At 36.6% G+C, this 22,718-nt stretch overlaps 1 protein-coding gene and 1 long non-coding RNA gene across 3 annotated transcripts in view; one reads left to right on the plus strand and one right to left on the minus strand.

The window, feature by feature from the left end:
• LOC105294867 overlaps positions 1 to 15,565 on the minus strand; it is a 39,205-nt gene extending 23,640 nt beyond the window's left edge. The window contains exon 1 of the long non-coding RNA XR_002781346.1: positions 15,247 to 15,565. This is a non-coding gene — a long non-coding RNA (uncharacterized LOC105294867). The remainder of the gene's footprint in view (positions 1 to 15,246) is intronic.
• The window catches only part of NR6A1 (nuclear receptor subfamily 6 group A member 1), a 193,150-nt gene that overhangs the window by 78,595 nt on the left and 91,837 nt on the right, over positions 1 to 22,718 (plus strand). The window lies entirely within an intron of this gene.

Below are 22,718 nucleotides of genomic sequence, written 5' to 3' on the forward strand. Positions count from 1 at the left end.
AGCTAAGGAGTGATAGAGTTAAGATTTGAATATAGGTTTGCCTGACTCCAGACCCTAAGCTCTTAGCTATCACGTAATACTTGGTGGGAAGCAGTAATTAGCTAGATATTCCAGTGGTGAGGTGAATCTCAGAGGACAAAGCCTAGCTCTAAATCCTGTTCCTTATCCTTACCTCTCACATAGTTTGTTGATTAATTATGACCCTTGCTTTTCTTCTTCATGTTCTCACAGTAGAGAAACTTCATAAGTGTCAGAGATGGATTTCTTGTTTGAAAATAAGAGATTCCTGTGTAGCTACTGTCTTCATGAAATCATGATATTTAGTTAATTTGTCTTTTATTAAGACTTTGACTTTTTCTTTAATTCCATTTTCTGGGACTTACTACTTTTTATAGATTTCTTTATGTTATCTTCACAGGGATTCCTGGAAGTTTATAGTGGGGAAATCTTACACATCTATGAGGTTCTTTTTTTTTTAAATAATATTTTTATTTTTCACTTACAGTTGGCATACAATATTATATTAGCTTCAGGTGTACAACATAGTGATTAGACATTTATATGTTACCAAGTGATCACCCCAATAAATCTAGTACCCATCTGACACCATACATAGTTATTACAATATTATTGACTATATTCCTTATGCTGTACTTTACATCCCCATGACAATTTTGTAACTACCAATTTTACGAGGTTCTATTTCTGAAATTCTGTGCGGGCATACTTCATTTTATTGCACTTTGCTTTACTGTGCTTCACTGATGTTACATGTTTTACAAATGGAACACAAGACCATCCACCAGCAAAAAGATTACGACTCGCTTTATTGCAATAGTCAAGTGTTTTGTGGTGGTCTGGAAATGAACCCACAGTATCTCTGAGGTATGCCTGTACTTTATCTTTGTCTTGCCTCCTTAGTATTGTAAATTTGTTTTCTTTGCCACCTAAGATATGGCTGGTGTTGACGATTTTTGTTTATTTTAAATTATTTTTTTATGTGAGAACCTTTATATGTCCCACTAAGTCTCAGTAGTTGCAGTCATCTCTTGAAGCTCGCATTTCACTCACTCCCATAAGCAAACTCAAACCTAATGGTTTTAGAAATGAGTATGTTTTTTGTCCCTCCTTTCTTTCTTTCCCTAAGTTTCTTTTTCTGTCATTCTAGATTTTCTCTTCATTCTTTTCAACCAGTTAGCACTAAGATATTATTAAGTCTTCTTCTCAGATAGCTATCAAACTCTGGCCCAAAGTGTTCAACATTAATAGATATCAGAAAAATGAAAGTTTTAAAAAAAACTGATATACTACTGCATACCCACCAGAATGGCTAAAATTCGAAGAAACTGCAAAATATTGATGAGAACAACTGGAACACTCAACTTCTGTCAGCAGAAGTGGAGGTAGAAACATTTGAAAACTCTTCAGTAATGTCCATGGAAGTTGAACATAAGCAATTCCATTTCTGGGCATAGACCCAACAAAAATGGATAAAGTGTACAGCAAAAGACATGTACAAGGATCTTCATAACAGCATTTTATGTAATAGCTCCGAACTGGAAACAGCTTAAATATCTATCAACAGTAGAATAGATAAATAAGTTGCAGCATAATTTATAAAAATGAAATACTGTATGGCAGCGATAAGGATAAGCTATCACAACATACAGTGGCATGGATGAATCTCCTAGAGCAAAAGATTCCAGACATAAAAGATTGCATAATATGGAATTACCTTTATAAAATAGGCGAAACTAATCTGGCGATAGAAGTCAGAATAGTGGTTACCTTTACTGAGGGCCATAGTGACTGAGAAGGGGCACAAAGGAGGTTTCTAAGGTATTAGTAATGTTTTATATCTTGATTTGGCTGTTGGTTCCACAAGTGTGTTTACTTAAAATCATTGAATTGTACATTAAGATGAAAGTGCTTTACTGAATTTTTTACAGTTAAATTTATTTTTTCAAAAATCTAGGCAGTAGTATTGGTTTAAAAATTTGCGGGGAAGCATAAGGGCTCAAGGACTTGTGTTAAAACACCATCTTGAGTTAATGGCTTTAGCTTAGTCACTTAAGAGTGTCCTTAAAGAATGACCCCTCCCTCCTTTAAAAATGTTTTTCCAGTAAAGATCTGAGAAGAGTCCACCAAACCAACAATACTTTGGGTCAAGAGTAGGATAGAAAGAGAATAGGTAGGATTTTACTTTTTGTTCTGTATAATACTTCTTACATTTTGAGTAACTTAAAGTAATATTTTAAGCATGCTTTTAAAAAATATATAGACAGTATTAAGTAGCATGATAAGTAATAGGGTAAGATACTGGGGGCCATGTGGAACTTCAGTACCCTGCAGATCAGATTCCATTTAGCGATATTCATTTTACAATTCAGTAAAATAGCAAGAGACATTGTTCAGAGGTTGAATAGAGCAGAATGTTAAAACAAAAGCCTTTTTTAAAAAATGTAGTAGAAAACACATAACAAAATTTATCATCTTAACCTTTTTAAAATATATAGTTTAGTAGTGTTAAGTATGTTTACGTTGTTGACCAACAAATCTCCAGAACATTTTCATCTTGGAAAACTGAAACTCTGTACCTGTTAAACAAGTCCCCATTTTCTGTTATCCCATTCTGCTTTCTGTTTCTATGAATTTGACTACTTTAGCTACGCCATTTAGGTGGACTCATACAGTATTTGTCTTTTGTGACTGGCTTATTTCACTCAGCATAATGTCCTCAAAGTTCATCCATGCTGTAGCATGTGATAGGCTTTGTATCTTTGCCACCAGTGGTCGAAGCCATCATCTTTTCATCTGAATGACTACAGCAGATGAAAACCAGTGGTCTCTTGGCCCCAGTCTTGCCCACCTCTCATTCATCTTCCACCCAGTGGCTAAATGCAGATTTGACTTCTGCTTGTCCTGACTACCTTTAGATAAAATCTAAATGATTTAATCTGACTTCTTAAGCCACATCCTTTCTTCATTGCTCCCAAACCAGACACACCCTTTGCTCCATCCACTCTGAATTTTTTCCTTTATCTTGCTGACTGTTCCATGTTCCTCGTCATTATTTGTTGACTGAATCATGAATGAATCATGACTTTTACTAAAGCTGACTACCTTTGTCAGCTGCCTCTGCATGGAGCTTACTTGGAGACTTAATGTCAGAATTAATTTAGTAATAAAATACAGACTTCCCATTTCCTAGCTTTTTAGACCATTTCTTAACAACTAAAAATAATCTGATCTGAAAACAAACAAAAGAATCTTCTTAAGAAAGATGTTAACCAAATTCATGTGAAGGAAGGGCTGGGGGGAAAAAAGAAAAGGAAGTTTTTTCATTTTAAAGTCTTCATTTTACTTGGCCATTGAACAGAGAATGCATTAAAGGTTTCTTTTGGCAACTATAATTTAATTCAGTAAGTATTTATCGAGGGCCTGCTATATATTCAGACCTATGAGTCAACAAAGTAAAAGTCAACCAGAGGTTTACACATCTTGAGCAAGTCAGGCCTCAATAATTACCCAGTTCAAATAACTTCTTTGGTTTCTCAAACACTGTTTCTGACTGCTAGATGGAAAGTGACTAGTGTTTAGATAGAGTTCATATACCTATCACAAAACCAAGTATGTTGATGTGTTTTTAAAAGCTGGTTATTGAGGGATAACTAGCTCATTAGGCTCAAATGGGACTGAAGTCACCCTCTTTACACAAGTTTAGCACATTACTATATAGGACTGGAATGAATTTCATAGCTTGGGCCTGACAAAAGAAGCCCTACCTACCTTATCAACTTTCTATTCCCCCTGAGCTACAGCCACATTGCACATGTGATTTCTTGAATATATGATTTGGTCTCTCATGTTAATACCTTTGCTCACACTATTCCTCATGCCTGAAAAGCTCCTTATCTTTTTTTTTTACTTTTCTACAAGTTCTGTTTATCTTTCAGGACTCATCTGGATTCCTCCTCCTACTCATCTTCTCCTTACCAGGTTAAGTGCTTTTACTTCACTCTTCTATAATCCCAGGCTTTCCTTTATCATAGCACTTAGAGCACTATGTTATCTGTTTAAGTTTTGTCTCTCTTACTAGACTGTGAACTCCTTTTGGGCAGGTTTAAAGGCATTTTTGTGCTTAGCTTGGTGCAGAGTAGGTACTCAGTGACTCTCAGAATGAATAAATTATACTGTTAATGAATACTTAATAAAAAAAGTGCCTGACTGAGTGAATAACAGAAAGACCAATCCCAGACCTACTAAAAAGCCAGTTGATTTCCAGCCATACATTTTGGGCAATGCAATTTCTGTTCCTATATTGCACATCTACCAGTAATCTTGGAACTCTGTCTGACTCCTGTAAAGAAAAAAACTCCTTAAAGGGAGGAGAACTAACAATAATTGGACATTACTCTTTGTTGGGCACTAGGCACTTTGTCATTTAAGACTCATTTAGCTGTATGGGGAACTTAGTATTTTTTCATTTTACAGTTGAAGCAACTGAAGCTCAGATAATTTTAGTTAGAAATTTAGTTATCAAGCTTTGATTAAGCCCATGTAGTCTTGTGTGCTCTCCACATTTTGCTTTTTTTCTAAAAATGAAGGATCGTATCTGGTCATCTGTTACCAAAAGGTAACCACAAATTTCTAGGAACTACTTTAAAGCAGATCAAGTGCCTTAAAATAATAATGTTAATGATAAGTTTGCTTTACCATTTACAAAAGGCTTTTACATTCACGTATGATAACCCAGAGATATCATTCTTTTAAGATATTATATATTCTTTTAAAAAATTCTAAAATATTAACACAGAGCATTGGTGTAATGAAAACTAGTGTGTTTTAGCAAACACTGAAAATATTTCTCTGAATTAGACTATATTGTTTATACTTAGGTACATTTTGAAAAAGATTATATTATTTATTTCTATTTTTTTCTGGAGACTTGAAGCTACAAAAATTAATGATATCTAGCTATTTTAAAAAGTTCCATGCATAATTTAGACTGTATACTTGCCGACACCCAGAAATCTCTTTTCATTATACATGTAATTACATTGTACTTGTTTCATATTCTTGTGATCTTGGATACTAGTTCCTTTCAAAGTTAGGAGAAGAAAAAAAATTATCTAGTCACTGACAGGAAGAATTTTTAAATGAGGAAAAAGTCCCACCAAACCATTGAAATTCAAACTATTTATAGTGAAATGAGTTGGTCCCCAAGAACAAGTCATCTGCATTTTAATTTGGATCTCTTGTTTCTTAGCAGTTTTGACAATGGACAAGTCGTTTCTTTCCAAGCTTCAATGTCATCACCAATAAAATAAAAGCTAGTAATAGTACTAGATTCTGAAACACATTGGGTATACACAGGTATCAAAGTCTTTTAGCAGATGCAAGACTTTCCCAGAAATCTGACCTTTCACACCGAGCTGATCAGCTTTCATTTCTGGAGCATGCAGTTAGTTACTGTGACAAATTATCTTCTGTGTGGTACACATATTCTCAAACATCTGCAGGAAACCTGGGGCGTTATTTTCTGTTAAGGAGAAATCTCTCTCTTGTAAGACTCAAATTAAGCAGGATTACAGGAAAATTACAAAGAAATGAAAAACGATAGTTTTATTATTCTGTGGAAGAGGTTTTTTTCTTCCTGTCAATATTTGAATTCCTCTTGACTATAGGTACTTGGTAAACATTGTGTGCTAGTATGAGGCCATGTGAGCACAATCTGTTCAATTGAATTGTATTGACTTTGGGCTTTTTTTCTTTTAGGAAATCATAATTTTTAAGTTGGTTGTTCAGTACAGTGCCCTTAAAGGATTTTCTTTTACTAGCTGTGGCCTGAGATATGTGATATTTCAGCAGTTAGGTTGGCAAATGTTACATGATGTAAGAAGGCCAGATTGTGAAGGATACTAAAGGCAAGCTTTTTGAGGAAAGATTTCCTCTTAGTGACTTCGGATCCTTGTACATGAAAGTAACTGAAACAAAGCTGTCACTCAATAAAGATTTGTTGAATAAATGATGTTCGTTATCTTCTCACCTCGATAAGAATTTATAGAATTTTCTGTTACATCTGGAAAACCAAAAATATATATCCATATTTAATACTCTTTGCTCGCTACTAAAATTTGAAAATAATTCAGATGTGACAATATTGATTATTGTGCATCTTAATTTATCAACACAGTTTTCATGGCGTTTATCTCCCAAAGGTGAGAGTGACTCTTGATTCATGTCATTGTTTCCAAGTAATGAAACTCATCCACGAGATAGAATGTTTTTGTTTTGTTTTGATTTGATTCGTTTTGACTTTTGAGACTTTTGGAACCTAAGGTTAAACTTCCCTGTGTCCTGTTAGAAGGTTTTCAAGATTTCTATCAACCACCCAGCATTTTTAGGAATGTGTAATTTATCGTCCTAGGGAGATTCTTCTACTTTCTTGTCTTTATTTCACTTTGAGTTTTCCTTTAAAAGTCTCTTCTTTTTTCATTATTGAACAAACAGGAACTTTATTATATTTGGGTACCAGCTAATTATGTATAGCACATTTTCAGAGTTTGTGAGCTTTAGTGAGACAGGTGCTATCAGTTTTTGTTGGGAGTATAAATTAGACCAAAAAAATTATCAGAAATGTAGATAGTGTTATAAATAATGTTCACTATAGTATTATTTATAATAGAGAATAATTGGAAGCCATCTGGATATCTAAAAAAGCCATTTTAATGACTTTAAAAATGCTTATAAGTGACTAAATTAGAATATAAAACTATATAGAGAATTGATTCCATTGTATATGAACTACGCCAAGATATTAATAAGGATTTTCTCTGTGAATGGGGTTGTAGGTGACAAGTTTCTTTTTCTTTATAATTTAAATTTTCTATTTAGATCAGCTGTTACTTGTAAAATGACAGAAAAACTCCCAATATTTTAAAAAAAATCACTAATACATTAAATAACTAAAAAGTAAGACCAGTGGGAAATTTATTTAATGTTGACAGTGGTTATCTTTAGATTAGTGGGATCAGGAATAGCTTTTTGTCTTCATATTTTTTGTGCTTCCCAGCCTATCTGCAGTAAGCATTTTTAATAGTTTAACTATTTTTATAAGATGAAAATATAAGTTATTTTATAAGGTGTATCAGTGCAAGAATTTGCTTTCAGATTAGTTTGTATATGAGACTGTAATAATATTTAGAGGAAAGACATGGGGTTTTTTTCCCTTCTTGGTGACTATGGTAGACTTGAGATTCCAAATCTTTTAGATATATTTCTTCTATACAATTTCTGATCAAACTGGCAGAACTTAGTAATACTATTAGAGATACAGTGGTCTATCTTCTGAAATCTGTGAGTGCAGTGATCCATTTCACCATTAACATCCCAACTTCAATGTATTTTTCTCATATATTGTTGCTGTCTTGTGTTTAGCATCTACAGCCACAGCTTTTTAATGACCAGAAGTAGCATTTCATTCACTAATGGCTCTTATCCTACTTAGCTCTTAACACCTGAAACAAATTTTAGATACATTTAAGCCTTTGAAACATGTTATTTAAAAAAGACTAGAGTGATTCTCATATACCTGCATGTGAAAACAGGATGGATAATAGTAATACATATCTATTTGTAAAACTGTAGCTATTATTTTCAAGCCATCTGTGGTGTTCAGGCACTATGTTAGACACTGACGAACAGTATATAATTTTCACAACAGCTCTGTGAAGTGGTATTATTTTCCCTTTTATTTCCCTAGAGGAGGTACCCGGGGTTCAGAGAGGCAAATTTGTCTAGCATCACACAGTCAGTGAGTGCTCAAGCTGTGACTGGATTCAAGTCTTTGCGACTGCAGTGCCCAAGGACAGGACCTTTTTCTCGTTTGCTATTTTGTATTCAGTGCCTAGAACAGAGTGTAGCATATACTACAAACGCGACAGATATCCCATGAATAAATGAACTGTATGCCTAGAAGCTTCTAAGTGGCCAAACAGAAGAAATTGTTCTGTTCTAGTAATATAGGATTATACAGAGAAGTGAACCTGATAAAATATAGCACTATTAGCAAGCCAAATGATACTTCTACCAAAATTTAGGTCATAGTAACAGGTGTCCAGATTGCGATCCTCTTTTTTGGTGTAATAGTCTAATTTTTCCTGAGTACATTTGCCAGATTTCTTTTCCACTTGATTTTGATATTCAACGAGCAAAGAAAAAACAAAAGACAATATGATATTGAGTCTACCTGTGGAAAAAACCTAGGTGGAAACTCAAGTTCTGTAAATGTCTGAGAACTAGAGTGGGAATTTCTTGAGTGGGACTTTGGATGTTGAGAGCCTCAAGTTCTATGGAGATAACATTGTGTTATTGTGGATATACTTTGCTCCATTGGTAACAGTAACTTTTTAATATACAGTACTTTGAGAGCAAAGATTATGTTTCAATTGGAAGAGACTCATATACTTAAGTGGTTCTAGTTGGTGAGATAAATTGCCACAGAAGCCCAGTTGTAACTTTATATTATATTCTCCTTCTCTTCATATTTATCATCCATGTCTCGGATATTCTTCACTGCTAAGAAGCCAGCTGAGTCATGGGTTGAGTATCACTAACTAGCTGTTTAATCATGATGATCATAGATAACATGCACTATTGAAGAAATGATAAATGCTAAGAACATAGTCTTTGGGAATGGAATGAAGGAAATGTCACATTTAATGCTCTAGTGTATCATGATCTCCTGGAATGTCATTTTATGTCCTGTCCCCCTTTACTTCCTCCCCTACAGAAATTACCTTGTTTTCAAACATCTATCAAAAGGAGACTGAATTCTTGCATGAGATAATGATTTACCACAGATCTGAGTAATGGTGAAACCAGCCTATATATTGGAAGGCATTTCATTTCCTTAATGGCTTAAAATCTGTAAGATCTTGTAGTTTACCAAATCTCTTTGTTTGAATCAAATGGAGCTGAGGGTGTACCTTCTTCCATTATCTATGACCTGTGTTAGTTCAGCTTTAACATATGGAAAGGCAGTTTCTCCAAATATTGGACCCATTCTCAAAGTTTCTGAACCTATCATTTTTTAAATGATATGGCTTCTAGCCATGGTTATTCCACTTTATAGCTTGTCAGCTCCATGGAAGCAGCTAATGTATCTGTTTCGTTCATCAGTCAACCTGGGTCTAGCACTGCGCGTGATACATATTAGGAACTTAATAGTTGTTGGATGAATGACTAGAGAAAGAGGGCTGTGCTTGATCAGCATTCAGTAAGAACCCAGAAACACCTGCTGAAGAACCTTTCCTCTGGAGACCTTTTGTGACTTATTTATTAATGCTAATGGCATCCATGGAAATCCTCGCAATCAGATTTATCTGTCTTGTCTACCTATCTAATCTGTCTGCTTAAGCAGTCTTGTAAAAACATCTTACAGTAGCTAATCTTTGCAGAGACTGAAATTTGAAAACCCTCTGACAAAACCAAATTTCTCACCTCTAAGTGCTATTCGTCCTTTAGCCACTAGTATGAATGTGTTTTTTGAACTTCTGGTAACAGAGACTCAGAGAAGTGACTTGTTAAAAGACACCTAGCTAGATAGTGGCAGAGCTAAGATTTGATGTCATATCTAATCCAGCCAGTTTCTGGGAGATAAACCTACCTTTTCAGATTTCCCAGGATACCACATTATCTCCCTTATCATTTTTTCTGTTTGCTTTGGAAAATCTACTGTTTTTTGTACTCTGCAAGGTTATGTAGCATGTCCAACATTTTTTTTTTTTTTGGGTTATTTGGCATCATTAAGAAACACATATTTCTAGTTCCTGCTGGATTATTTTCAATTTTAAAATGAGTCTACAGATGTAGCAGGAAAACATTTTACCGAGGAATCCCTTCTATGGCTTTGATTTTAGAATTTTCATTCCCATACCTGCGGGAGACTAATTTCTCAAGTCATGGGCAATATTTTAGAACTTTCATGTTTTCATTTTAATGACCAAGAATTAGCAGAATTCTTATCCTAAAAGAGTCTCCAGGAAATATTACTTCTTAATTTAAGAAAATAATTCTGTTTTTTTATACTCAATAGTATTAAATTGGTGTCAGTATTAAATTGTAATATTAAAACCTGTTGTTCCACTTCATACCGATTTTCCTGTATTTAGTCAATCAGTTCATTTAATATTTATGTTTCTAAGACTTGAAATATTTTGTTCAATATTGACAGCTTTTCTCTTTGTACGTTTAATTACAGTTTAAACAGAGAATGGCCTGTGCTGTCAATCAACCTGGAACCCTTTCTATTTCCATTCTCTGTTTGGGACAAGTCTCAGACAGTAAACTGGGACCTCAAGCACTTACTATGTTTTCACAGAATTGACATTTCCAGAGTGTTTTCCATGTGCCAGGAACAGTTCAAGAATATATAGATATTCCTTGAGTCTTAAAACAATCTGTCAGGACCACATTAATATTTGTATTTTATGTATGAAGAATCTGAGACAAAGATAGGAAGCGGCTTCTTCAGGATCACATAGTAAATAAGTGGCAAAGCCAGGATTCCAACCCATATCCACTTGTCTCTAAAGACCCATGTTTCTTGGACCTAGCACGCATAGGATGGATTGAGAGTGGCATTAAAATTTAAGAACCTCATATCCATGTTTATCACGCCCAGTTCATTTGATGGTAGATTTGGAGGTTAAGACATGTAATAATAATAGAAGTCACTTACACTTTTTGAAAACCACTAAAGCCTTGAGGGGCACCACTCATTGCATCTGATCTTGACCATAAACCAACTTCACAGTAATTAAAGGTCATAAGGCATTGGATGTTTTGCCAGTTCATTACTACTGTTATTATAATCTAGGTTATTTAAATCTTCTTTGAAAAAAAGCTTCAGTTCGATATTTCTTTTAAAGATTTCTATCTACAGTTTTCCTGTGTGCTTCAGTCATCTCAACAAGGAAGAATGAGGCTTCTTATCCTTGTGTTTCTGAAGTAGCCTTTTCCATTTTCTTGAACAGGCATCAGGGTCCCAGTATTTGGAAACCATTGCTTTATATTCGCTTGGCAATATGCATGCATCCCTTGATAGAGTTTACTATTTGCCTATAGAACATTGTCCTTCTATCTAAAACCTAAGCCAGGATCCAGTAAATTTAAGACTGACATAATGGGACCACACTGGCTGTTTGAGCCAAGTATGGCATGAAAGTGTTCTGGCAAAGTGAGGCTGCATGGGGGCAGCGTGGTCACACATTGGCTGGGCATACAAATATTTCCATTTTATTCCAGTTGAATGACATGACCAGCATTAGTATTTAAGGATACTTGTTTATGAAGGCTGGCCTTGTGTGTTGAATAGTGTCTATCTGTCTATATGGAATCACATCATGAAGCTTTAAGGGGAAAATATTATAAGTAATAGCTACTCCTTTTTCGGCTCTCTACTCTGTGCCTGGTATCTTACTAGATGCTTTACATACTTTATTGGGAGTCCTTCAAGGTAGCTGTTTCCCCACTTTGCAGATAAGGACACTAAACCTCAAAGAGGTGAATTAATTTGCCTGATATCATCTAGGTAGTAAAGTGCATACTGGTCATCAAACCCAGGTCTGAGGGACTGCAAAGGCCCTGGCTCTTTGCTATTCCGTTATTGTCCATGACAATGATTCTGTGAGGAAGATTGTAGAATTAGTTGCTTCATGTGTTTAGGAAGAACTTTTTGACACTAAATTAGTGCTATTCTGGAGCATTTTAATTATATTGGCTGCTACCACCTATATCTGTCACTATTGTCTTAATAGTCTTCGTAAACTATTGTAGACCAAGAAAAAAAAGAAAACTTTGATTTCTAATGTTTTTTTTTCCAGCCATTTCTCAAGTATGGTGCTAGCTACTGTGTCATACTTGTCATTGTAATTTTTCACTTAGAGATTAATTTCTTTCATGTCCAGCTAGATGTGTAGTTGAAGACAGGTTTTGTGGATATGAACGTTGTCTTCTAGATTAGTGCTGTCCAATAGAACTTTCTAGAGTGATGGAAATGTCGTGTATGTGTGCTGTCCAGTATGATAGCCACTAGTTATGTGGGGCTAGTGAGTGTTTGAAATGTGGTTATTGTGACTGAGGAACTGAATTTTTAATTTTATTTAATTTTGATTAATTTAAATTCATAAAAATAGCCACATGTGGCTGGTGGCTATTGTATTGGACAGCTGCGCAGTTTGAGGTCATCATTGAAGCTTGTGTTTGATAAGTGATGATAGAATTAGAGAAAATCCAGTAATTGGTAGTTTAGAAGTTGCTGATTTGTTTTTCAGGAACATTAATTTTGGCATGTGTTCAACTTAAAGCCATGAGACCAAATAGAGTAGAACAGTTAAGATTTCTAACTTTTTGATCATCATGATCGCTTTTGATAAATATCCTAGGTGTGATATCATTTAGGACTTGATATCATTTAGGACTTGTGTTTGCTAATGGATCACAGAAGAAAGCAGAAAAATAAAATCATTTACAGCTTCGTATATAGGGTCCCCTACTGTTGAAATAGGACAGCAGTCTGGCCTGTTGGTGCTTAGTTTGCAACATGAGGGCCTAGACAGGAAACCCATGTACTGTTTTTTTCTCATTGATTGAGACTGGGGAATTAACTCTCTCTCCTCACCTAACATGTCCATTAATTTTATTTTTTAAGTCTAAAATGAGGGAAGTAGAGGCAATTTCTAAATTTAGCCAGGGAGCTACAATAACTTAATAATCAACAAAAGAAAATACAGTTTTCCGGTATTCCAAAATAAGTCCTTAGGGCTTTGATTTTAGTTCTTTGTTTTGGAAAATATAACCCAGAACTCAGAAATGTACTTTCTATGAAAGATTCGATTTTAAATTGATAAGTATCTTCCAAGGAAACTTTTGATGTAATTAAGTAATAGGTTTTATGTGGTATTTTGAAGAAAAAATTATTTCCCTGGTATTTAGATATATTTTGGTTTCATTTTGATTGTCTGGTCTTGTGAAATAATATGTAAAAGATTTTAATTTTGTTATGTGTCACTTGTGTTATTAAGCATATTTTTTCTCTGACATTTTATTTGTAAAACACGGCTCTCCTTTCTATCAGAACTCACAACTAATCAACTCGGGATGCTTTTGATTTTTCTCTGACTGTGCCAGGGCATTGAATGAAGTTCCCTGTATGAGAAAAGAGAGCACATGGGACTCGTGACTTTATGTACTCCAACAATAGAGCTTTTATGACATTGGAGGTGGTTAAAAAAGCTAGAAGTAGCTCTCAAACATGGCATCACTGTGTTGCCTTTTTTTTTTTTGTATTCTCAGAGCTGCCAGGAGTGCATCGGGCCTGTAATTTCCTGTTCTCTGAATCCCCCATCTTTCTGCGGCTCCAAGCTTTGTGTCCCACAGCCTGTGACTCTGTGCTAACAAATCGCTATTGTCCAGTGGGGCGAATGGTGGCTGGAACTAAAGAATTGCTGTCTGGTTTCTATTCAAATCCAGGTAGTGAGATATATGAATGGACTTTTCGAATCGTCATGTGAATAACGTCTGCTCGGCGTGAAGGCTCAGAGCCACGCTAGGAAAGATTAACTCCTAGGCTGACCACTAACATCCTTTGTGGTGGGAGGTGGAAACATTCCTGAGTATCATTTTTATTCACACTTAATTTTCCATTTCATCTCCCCAAAGAAGGATTAGCCATTCAGTTACTTGGCCACTTTTCTCCAAGTTTCAGTGTTTCGGTTGATAATATGGAAGTTTGGGAAAATGCTAAGTTGTTTTTCACTTAGAACACTATTATTTTCTATCGTAAGTTTTCTACCTTACATTCGTTATGGCATAAGTTATCTTTACAGCATACATGCAAAAATGAGAGCTAGCTGCCTTTTCCCAGAAACCAACCCTTTAAAATGCTTTCCAACCAATGAAGGGAAAAATCCTCCTTTTTTTTTAGTGCATTCTGCTTATTTGTGTTTTTTCTCCCAAAGTCCAAATTTATACAAAGAAAATGTAAACAACTTCAAATGCAGTGTATTTACCAAACAAAACAAGCCTCCTTCAAATTAGGAACCAACTTAAGCATTTGTAAGTATAGCAGAATCAGGATTTTAAAAATCGCATTTGGAAGCTAGGCTCTAGTTCATAATTCTCATTCTTGGAAAATTATTTTATCTTTCTCCTGTCTACCTGAAAAAATGTCCACAGGCTTGAAGGATCATGCTTTTTACATTCCTTCCATATCGCAGGTACTATGGAATGGAGAGCCTTTTATGTTTCTTTTTGTCTTAAACTCAGACAGCTTTGTAAGCAGTAGTATGTAGATTACAAGAGTTAGACAAAAGCAGGCGCGACTGAGAAGAGTTGGATTGGGGGGGGAGCTTGGGGCACTTCCTGTCACTCAACACATTCCAGATCACTAAAAAATTTCCACACCCTCTGCATTCCCTCTTGCCCACCCCAGATCCCAGTATTTTCTGATTCCATATGTTGTGGTATTTATCACACTCCTGTCGATCACTGGGCTCTAGCAAGACTATTTCAGAGAAGATGCATTCCTTTAGATTGCACAAAGCATAGATGGGAAAATGGCTGGCAGTTTCAGAATCTAGTCACGATCGCACGCATGAGCACCTCACACATCCATGCCCCTTTTCCCCCCCTTCTCCCGCCCCTGCAGCTGGCTGACCTGTCTCACCCACTGCTGGCCTATCGAACAGCCAGGACTGTCTGGTTTTGGCTCATGCCTTTGTCCATGTCTGGCTTAGTTCCTCTCTGTCTATGCTTGCCTCTACCCCCAACGCCCCAGGCGGCACAAGTGTTTGGCCACACAAAACTACAGATAGAAAAGGTGGTAAAAACTTCAAACTTTGCTAGATTCTCCCACAGTTTATTCTTTTGTGAATTTCTCCCTTCATTAAATACTCTGTTTTAAGAAAACAAATACAAAATTAATTATCTAAAGGCAAAGAATGCAAAGCAACCTTTGTGTTCCTTATAATAACTGACTTCATAACTCTCTCCAGCTGCGTTATGGGGTGTGTATAAAAAGCTTCTGTTCTGAGAACAAAGGAGCACGTGCAGAAATGAGACTAAAAAATCCACTGACAGTATTTCACTACACAAATTACTTAAAAGATTTTAGTCAAGCCTCTCAACAGATTCAATGTTATAATGGTTTTTAGTTAAAAAAAAAAAATTGAAAGTGCTTACCCAGTAAAAGAACCGAAGTAGTCCTGAACTGTTACGTAAGACTTTTTACAGTTGGATCTTTGTCAAAAGGGGGTGGGGGTGATGGGAGAAAGCAGCAACAACAATCAGAAAAGTTCGAGTTGCTGTGGCTAGAGGACAACTTCTGTGTTTCCAGATAGGATTCTTGCTGTCGAAATGGAACTTCCAGCCAGCACAGCATCCTGTCCCAGTAGAGAAATGAGTTTGTCAGTAAAAAAAATTAGATACTGGAACCCAGGCTAGACGAGGTATTGAACCGCGCCAGATTTCCTTGCAGCCCTGTCTGCTCAGCTCGCATTGAACTATATATGACCCAGATGATGGACAGAAGCACATTCAGTCATGTGCACACTGGAAGAAAGCGGATTTGCTGGTCCCTGGCAGTGCAGGGGTTTGTCTTCTGATTGGGCTGTGCCCTGATCAGTGAAATGTGAAGCCCTCACCATTCAGAGGCCGTAATTCAGGACTGGCAGTTTGAGTGTCTGGCTGCCTCTAGTCACTGAGAGAGACTTTGAAGGTGTTGCTTTTGTTTGGTGGAGGTTGCTTACACCTATGTACTTGTGTCAGGAGCTGTGCTAGTCTTTCTGAACTGCAAGAAGACAGCCTACTTCGCCCAAATCTGTCATCTTATTGTTAATGAACTTGGCTCTAACTTAAACCAATTATTCGATTTGAGAATTTTGTGATCCTAACCAAGGCTCATGTCCAGACAACACCCTGGCCTTGATTTTATGGTAAGGTGTTTTCTTTGATAAGGTAAAAATAAAAGTGGCATTTGACTTTGAGGCTTTCTAGACGATATAAATTGATCTTAATGAAAATCGGATGAGTGAACGGCTGAGAAGTTAAGTTTTGGATTCTGCAGTCTTTGAACATACTGGAACGAAGCTGTCACTCTTATCCCAGTCCTCAGTCGTTCGGGGGAAAGCTACCAAAGCATAGACCCCATCAAGTGGTGACATGGCCTTTAATCATGTGAGACAGCCACAGTCTACTCTCTCCAGACTGTCTGAACTTGGGTCCTTGGATTTTATTTCCCATCTTTCTGGGCCTCTGGGAAACCGGTCATTATATAGGACTGTCAGTTTTGACATTTTTGCTTAGTCTGTGAAAGTTGCTTTGCTCAATGCAAATGAACACTTTTAAAAAAATGAAGCAATAAAGTTGTATTATGAGACCTTGGCACTGATATGTGAAATCTACATGGACTAATTATTTTTTTTTCTGGGGACTTCCTTACCTCTTTAGGAATTAGCTTGTATAATCCTATAGTTTGATATTTAGACATACAGATTCTTTGGTCTATTTTTTTGCCTCTCTTACCCCTGTGAAAATAAACCCATGGTCAGTGTATTGCATCTGTCTATTTTGCTGTAAATCTGGGTTTGGGTGTTTGTGTACTTATAATTCCTTAGTTGTTGATTACATTACAGTGTCCTCTATACGAGGACTGCCCCGGAATTCTGCTCATGTCTCAACCTCAGGAAAGCTGGGTCAATAAGCTTGCTACCAGATACAAGAATGATCCGGGTTAGAGAAGAGGGGATGCCTGTGTTCTCTTACCGTAAGCCACAGGACGATCATTGTTTTTTTTTTTTTAAATTGTGGTACAATATACATAAAATAACAATTTACCATTTTAACCATTTTTTTGGTGTACAGTTTTATAGCATTAAGTATGTTTACATTGCTGTGCAAGCATCACCACCACACATCTCCAGAACTTTTTCATCTTTTTCCCACAACTCTGTACCTAACACTCTGACTTCCTATTCCTCCCTTCCTCTAGCCCCTGGCAACCATCAGCCACATTCTGTGTCTCTGTGAATTTGACTACGCAGAATACTTTATGTAAGTGGAATCATGCAGAATTTGTCTTCTTGTTACTGGCTTACTTCACTTAGCATAATATCCACTAGGTTCATCCATGTTATGACATGTGTCGTAGTTTCCTCCTTTTAAGGCTGAATAATATTCTGTTATATGTATGTGCCAGGTTTTAGTTTTCCTTTCATCTGTGATGGACACTTGAGTTGTTTCCATCTTTTGGCTGTTAAGACAATCACTCTTGACCATTCTTTTCACAATCTTGTGAGGACTTCTTTACAGAGCTACTCTGATCCATCTCAGAAGCTGTTCTGTTTTATAAGTTGGAAGGTTTTTGGTGTGCCTTTTTATTCTAGAGCCTTCCTGGATGAGACTTAATACATACTATACTCCTGGTGATTCTTTTATTCTTATTGGTTCTCTTTCCTATTACACTGTGAGCTTTTCCTGGGCAGGGACTATAGCCAGCCTCTCTTGACTTGTGCCTTTGCCTGTTATATAGGCATAGGACCTGTATAGCAAAATAGACATCAATAAATATTAGCTGAGAAAAATACGAATGAATGAATAACAATAAAATAATAGTTAATTTTAATTGGTTTTTATTCTATCCCAGACACTATGCCAGATGTATTGTATACATTCACTTATTTAATCTTAAAAATGGCCCTATAAGTACTGTTATCTTCATTTACTAGATGAGGAAATTTGTATAAGGCCTCATAGCAAGTAAAGATATAATTGAGATTTGAATCCTTGTCTCTCTTGGCTCCTGAGCCATTATGGTAGAGGCAAACTTCCTTGTGGGGTGACGATCACTGGGTTTGGAAACAGGAGATTTAGCCTAAGCATTGATTCCAAATCAAATATTCTTTCACCTGGGCATCAGGAGCTATAGCCCTATGATAGAGATGGTTCATGAGTGGATGTTCAAAGGAAAGCTGAACAACTCCTTGTTGAACTCAGTTTGCAGGTATTCTGGTATATGTACGTTTTCTTTCCTATGTTATTTTGAAAGTGCAGTTAAATGGAATGCACTAGAATGAATGCACTGATGTTCTTCATTCATTTGGCATTTACATACACAGACATACACATATATCTGTATAGGTATGTACATATGTACATGTGAATAACTGACACTGTTCTAGGTACTAAGGAGAGAGTCGAGACCAAAACAGAAAAGATTCTTATGGAGCTTGCATTCTGGTGAGGAGGCAGGAAAAAAAGGAAACTAGGAACTCATGCTGTGAAGAAAATAAAATAGGATAATGTGATGATGGAGAACACCATGGGGGTGGGGTGGAGGACTCCTTTAATGAGGAAATAGTCAGGGAACACTTCTGCGTGCCAAATGATGAGAAGAACACGGGCATACAAAGAGCTAGAGAAAGTGTGATCTGGGCAATGAGAGCAAGAGCTGAAAGAAAGGATTGAGTTTGGTGTGTTTGAGGAGCAGAAAGGGTAATATGTCTAAAGTGGAGTGAATGCAGGGAGGAGGTAATGTTGGAAAGGTGGGATGGGGGCCTCGTAAGCTGTGATGAGAAATTTGGATTTTTTCCCAATTGTATTTCTTTCCCAACTTTGTTTTTTTCCAAATGGTAGGAAATTGGAAGATTTTCAGCAGAAGAGTAATTTGTTCCACAGGCCAAAGAAGTCCCTCTGTGCAGTTTTGTCTGTGTTTGGTTCCTGTGGCTTCCTGACACCACCTTTAACTGGGGTCCTTCCCCAGGTGAGGACTTTGCCAAGGCTTTCCCATGTTACTGTCCAGTTCTGGGTAACCTAGCAGAATATTTCTTTTAGAACAGTTCTGGGACCGATATTGGTTTCATGGCTCTTACCCCCAGTGAGGGCTTGTCTGACAGAAGTTGCTTCTGGGTGATTTCACACGTGACTGTTGTCTGGGTAGGCTCGTGCAGGCTGGGTCTCTGTATTAATTTAAGATAAAATCCAGTTTTTAATTAGACCTGATCTTCCTTTATCAGTAATTTAGAAGGACGTCATCTTGGCAATGATGATGACTTTTTTAAGTATATCATATAAATGATGTTTCATTTATATGATATACTTAAAGGCATTCTGATAGGAATTTTAATTTGACAGATAAAGAGGAACTTTTCTAGTATTCTCAAATAAAGTATTCAGATATTCTGACTCTCTCTGGGTTAATTGCTAACATTTGGCCCACATTATTTTATTTTTTCGAATTCTCATGTTCTGAAGAACACAGAAATAACATTACACATACCCGATAGTTTCATTTTATAGGTCAAATTTTTTGACTTTCAAATTTTTTGACCATTATCCAATGTAAGAAAGGTAGTTTATATTATAGTTTGTTATACACATATTTATATCTATGTATCTATATATCAATATCTACATGTACCTGAAACCTCACTTTCATAAAATAGTACTTATGCTTATTATAGGTAGTGTCATCTGATATTTTCTCTTTTATTTTTTTATTTAAAAAAAAAAAAAAACGTTACTTATGAGCCACTAAATTGATTTTACAACCCACTGAAGGGACATCCTGAACTCTAAGAAACACTATAGATGAGAAAACTTAGGCTTTGAGAGGGTATATGACTTGTCTGTTGGCCATAGCAAGGAAGTAGCAGAGCTGGGACTTGAACCAAAGCTTGATTCCAAAGCCCTTATTTTTTCCACCACATTATAGAGCTTCCCAAGTGACATTAACCTTTAATGAAACTGAACAAACAAAAAACCACCACCAATGACCTTAAATAACGATTATATAAAATGTAAATTTCCCAAAGCAGTGGTATAGGGAGGGGCAGAAATATTCTTCCTCTAGTTGTTGCCTCTGCATTTTTAAAAGAGCTGCTGGCCACTTGGAGTTGTCTGGCCGTATCTTGGACAGAATGCAGTTGATAGTACTCATTAGTTATGCTGGGAACCCACAGATTCCCAGAGCACTTTGTATCTCATTACTCAGCCTAGCCCTGAGCTAATCTTGGCTTCTTAAAGAGGTAGCTGTGTCAGACCTAGCTTCTGAGCATGAGAGTGTGGCTTCTCAAGAGCGAACTGTTGGCAGTGTGAATTGGAGTCAGCACTCAGATATGAGAAAGAGTATCTGGGGTCTGAGTCCAGCCCTGCCAGAGTTGCCATGTACCCCTTTTCACACATACTGCACCCTGCCCTCCCCCTGCCCACTCCATCAATATCCTGCATCAGAATATCGTACATTTGTTACAATCAGTGAACCTACACTGACACATTATCACCCAAAATTCAGTTTACATTAGGGTTCACTCTTGGTGTTTTACATTATATGGGTTTTGGCAAATATATCATGATATCACATGGGCTTTTTATATGGAAATTTAGTTTGACTTCCTGAGTATTGGAATTTAGAGAAATTGGTTCCTGGAGACCACAGAATATTCTTGGAAAATCCAAAGTATAGCCACTGTTTGTATGTAGATGCCTCAGATCAGTTTCAGTTCTTACCTGCTTTGGCTAGTGCTTGAAGGGGACTTGGAATTGACTATGGAACAGGTAAGGGACACAGGGATGCAGACTTGTTTGCTCAGGTGGCTTGGCAGGCGCTATAGGAGCTGCCATGGGGCTGTTGGGGATCTGGGAGTTATAGAGGCAGATTATAGATGTAGATTATCTGATACAGACTATATCATATAGATTATAGAGTCAGATAGATCTGGCTTCTAAAGGTATCATGCAGCTAGAATTTGAACACACATTGGTTTGGATCCAACTTTTTTTTTTTTTTTTTTAACCAGTATCTTTAAAATATGTGGCATATAAAAAGCTCAGAAATTGGTTTGATCTTTGGGAGGATCTGTACATACTTGTTTTTCATTTTTTTAGGTTAAAGGATGGAAAACTAAGTCTGTCACTATACAAATTTGTAATGATTTTTTAAATCTTATTTGCTTTATTTTTTCTAATTATATTTCTTTCTGAAAATAGGATACCTTTTTTTTTTTTTTACCTTAAAGGCAATACATATTAATTGTTAAACATGTCCTTTAAGTTTATTTCTTCTGAGAGCTTTACAGTTAAGGCATGTGTCAAGTGTCAAGTACTCATTTTAGAGCTGTTAGATAAAACCGAAACCACTAAAAGCTCAGGAGACACAAAGACTGATTTTGATATTTGATATAGAGATCTGTACTGACCCTTCTTCCTAGCTGCAGGCCAGAATTCTTAATACCTTTCAGATATCTCCATCCTCATTCTCCTCTGGATCCTCAAACCTGCGCACTCTCCTGTCTTCCTTGTTTCTCTTGGTGGGATGATTCATGTGGAATTAAAGCTGTGGTCACCTCTGCTACCTCCTTCTTTCATGGCCTCCATATCCGGTCAGCCTGGCAATTTGGTCATCTCAACCTACACATTGTCTTAGTTTTATATTTCTGCTTTCACCATTTTCTTCCTTCCTCCCCAACGATCATTTTTAAAGCTTACTTTATATGTCAGAAACTCTGCCCAGTGGTTCTCAACCAGGGTTGAGTTGGCAGTGTCTGGAGACATTTTTGGTTGTCATAACCTGGGGAGGGTTAGAAGGTATAGGCCAGGGATGCTGCTGAATATCCTATAATGCAGAACAGCTCCCCCATAAAAAAGAATTATTTGGCCCCAAATGTCAATAGTTTAGAAATTGAGAAACTTGGATTATGTTAATTGTTTCACATCTTATTTAGTTCTCACAGCACCTCTTTATATTGGTTTTATTACCTCTACTTTATAAGTGATAAAAACTGTGGCTCACAAGGTTTAAATAACTTAATTAGAGTCACACAGGTAGTGGTGGAGCCAGATTCAAACTCAAGCCTGTCTGACTCAGCCTGGGCTTGTAGTGCTCATGATAGGCAGCCTACTCATAACTCAAGCCCTTAACTTTTGCCTGGACTTCTATAATGGGCACCTACCTCATCTTCTTGCTTCTTGTCTCTCCATTTACGTCTGTCTTAAGTATAGCATAAGGCTCTAATTATACTGCTTCACTGCTCACAGTCTTCCAGTGCATGTAGAATATAGGTTTGGTTCCTTAACCTGGTACCCAAGGCCAAGGCTGCTGCAGTCAGTCCCCAAACTGCTTTCCCAACTAACTTTCTACAACTCTCTTTTCAAAGTTTCTAAAACATGTTTTATTTTCTTATTTTTGCTTCTTTATATTTTCCAATATTCTATAACACCTATACTGCTGTTATAATTTAAAAGCGTTTTATTGTTGTTGTTTTTTAAATGGCAGAAAAAGGTAATCCAGCTCATCTGATAATTTAGGGATCACAAACTACAGCGATTCTATTTTTATTTAAGATACTCTGTGTGTGTGTGTGTGTGTGTGTGTGTGTGTGTGTGTGTAAAATATATGTGTATATTTAAAAGATTGGATACTTATGCACCAATAAATGTTAAGATTTAAGTCCCCAGACTTCCTCTGTATAATTCTTTGTTCATGCTACACCCTTTGTCTGGAATCCCACACAAACTCATTATCGACTATCCAGATTCTGCTTGGCCTTCAGCACCCAGCCTGAGCACTACTGCCCACCACTGAGCCAGAGAGCAAAGAGGTTAAGAGCATGTGCTTTACACACTGACTAGCTGGGAGACCTTGAGCAAATAACCCGACC

The sequence above is a fragment of the Pteropus vampyrus genome, unplaced genomic scaffold (assembly GCF_000151845.1).
Source record: "Pteropus vampyrus isolate Shadow unplaced genomic scaffold, Pvam_2.0 Scaffold95, whole genome shotgun sequence".
NCBI lineage: Eukaryota > Metazoa > Chordata > Mammalia > Chiroptera > Pteropodidae > Pteropus > Pteropus vampyrus.